The sequence below is a fragment of the Cupressus sempervirens genome, chromosome 1 (genome assembly GCF_028749045.1).
Source record: "Cupressus sempervirens isolate cs-2001-9-10 chromosome 1, ASM2874904v1, whole genome shotgun sequence".
NCBI classification, from domain to species: Eukaryota; Viridiplantae; Streptophyta; class Pinopsida; order Cupressales; family Cupressaceae; genus Cupressus; species Cupressus sempervirens.
This window is the reverse complement of record NC_143118.1, coordinates 607,612,653-607,615,110: the sequence shown is the minus strand read 5'-3', so window position 1 is coordinate 607,615,110 and position 2,458 is coordinate 607,612,653. Positions and strand designations below refer to the sequence as shown.

Here is a 2,458-nt window from a genome sequence, read left to right as displayed (position 1 = left end):
CGAAGGCACCGATTCTAATCCAGATTGCATTCGAGTCTCTTCTTTGCCCTGCGGGGAATCCACGCTTTCAATCACGGGCATTCGATGTGACCCTCAACCTTGACAGTGCTGGACCCGTAGCTTGGCCATCTAGCACATCGCTGCAGGGCCGAGTGTCCACACGTCATCGAGATGTTGGGGGCAGGGAGGAGGCCAGCTCCATCCCCTACATGATTCAAGGTCTCAAACTGACAATGATCCTACCGTAGGTTCACCTACGGTAACCTTGTTACGACTTCTCCTTCCTCTAAATGATAAGGTTCAATGAACTTATTGCGATGTCGCTGACAAGAACCACCATCGTCGCCATGATCCGAACACTTCACTAGATCATTCAATTGGTAGGAGCGACGGGCGATGTGTACAAAGGGCAGGGACGTAGTCAACACGAGCTGATGACTCGCGCTTACTAGGAATTCCTCGTTGAAGATCAATAATTGCAATGGTCTATCCTCATCACGATGCAATTTGGCAAGATTTCCCAATCCTTTCAGGCCAGGGAGAGAAACTTGTTGGTTGCATCAGTGTAGCGCGCATGTGGCCCAGAACATCTAAGGGCATCACAGACCTGTTATTGCCTCAAACTTCCATGGCCTAGGAGGCCATAGTCCCTCTAAGAAGCTGGCCATGAAGGGGAACCTCCGCGTAGCTAGTTAGCAGGCTGAGGTCTCATTCGTTAACAAAATTAACCAGACAAATCGCTCCACCAACTAAGAACGGCCATGCACCACCACCCATAGAATCAAGAAAGAGCTCTCAATCTGTCAATCCTTACTATGTCTGGACCTGGTAAGTTTCCCCGTGTTGAGTCAAATTAAGCCGCAGGCTCCACTCCTGGATGTGCCCTTCCGTCAATTCCTTTAAGTTTCAGCCTTGCGACCATACTCCCCCCGGAACCCAAACACTCTAATTTCTCAGAAGGTGCTGGCAGAGTCCTTAGAGCAACATCCACTGATCCCTAGTTGGCATCGTTTATGGTTGAGACTAGGATGGTATCTGATCATCTTCGAGCCCCCAAATTTCATTCTTGATTAATGAAAACATCCTTGGCAAATGCTTTCGTAGTGGTTCGTCTTCCATAAATCCAAGAATTTCACCTCTGACAATGAAATACGAATGCCCCCGACAGTCCCTATTAATCATTACTCCGGTCTCGAAGGCCAACAGAACAGGACCAAACTCCTATCGCGCTATTCCATGCTAATGTATTCAGAGCATAGGCTTGCTTTGAGCACTCTAATTTTTTCAAAGTAACGGCACCGGAACTACGACCCAGCTAATTAAGGCTAGGAACACGCTGTCGGCAGAAGGGACGTGAGGGCCAGTGCACACCCTGAAGGCGGACCGACCGTGACAACCCAAGGTCCAACTATGAGCTTTTTAACTCCAACAACTTAAATATATGCTATTGGAGCTAGAATTACTGCGGCTGCTGGCACCAAACTTGCCCTCCAATGGATCCTCGTTAAGGGATTTAGATTGTACTCATTCCAATTACCAGACTCAATGAGCCCAGTATTGTAATTTATTGTCACTACCTCCCCATGTCAGGATTGGGTAATTTGCGTGCTTGCTGCCTTCCTTGGATGTGGTAGCCGTTTCTCAAGCTCCCTCTCTGGAATCAAACCCCAATTCTTCGTCACCCGTCACCACCATGGTAGGCCTCTATCCTACCATCGAAAGTTGATAGGGTAGAAATTTGAATGAAGCATCGCCAGCACAAAGGCCGTGCGATCTGTCGAGTTATCGTGAATCACCGGAATAGCAAGTGAGCCCGTGTAGACCTTTTATCTAATAAATTCATCCCTTCTGAGAGTCAGGATTTGGTGCACGTATTAGCTCTAGAATTACTATGGTTATCTGAGTAGCAAAGTACCATCAAAGAAACTATAACTGATTTAATGAGCCATCCGCAGTTTCACAGTCTAAAATAGTTCATACTTAGACATGCATGGCTTAATCTTTGAGACAAGCATATGACTACTGGTAGGATCAACCAGGTAGCTTCCAACAATGAGGGGACCCCCAAGACCTGCTATAGCCAAGGGATGCCCGTCGTGATGGGAAACTAAAATTTGCATTCGCTCCATCATGCATCCAAACATAATCTACTGCACAAGCAACAAGAATGACGTTCACAGCACATGCAGGACTCGCAATGCTCAAAGATTTCACACAAGAGGAAAGTGTCCCATCGTTGATTGGAGAGGGCTGAATAGGGAGCCTCGGTTCATAGGCACCTGGGAGGAACATCCCGTTCGGAACCCTTTACCCTCAAACTTGCTGTCGCCACTACTCGGAAAGAAGCCTCGAGTCTGTATGAGATGCACCGCGCACGTAGCCACCTCAATTGTAAGGCCACTCAGAGACATTCATTTCCCAAGCATATGCCTCCTACATGCCTGTTGAGGTGCACCCG

The 2,458-nt window shown here is 47.8% G+C and overlaps 1 non-coding gene across 1 annotated transcript; it reads right to left on the bottom strand.

The window, feature by feature from the left end:
• Nucleotides 1-231: 231 nt before the first annotated feature.
• LOC149579024 (18S ribosomal RNA) lies at nt 232-2,042 on the bottom strand. The gene has a single exon (XR_016357584.1). It is a non-coding gene; the product is annotated as an 18S ribosomal RNA (ribosomal RNA).
• Nucleotides 2,043-2,458: the final 416 nt, after the last annotated feature.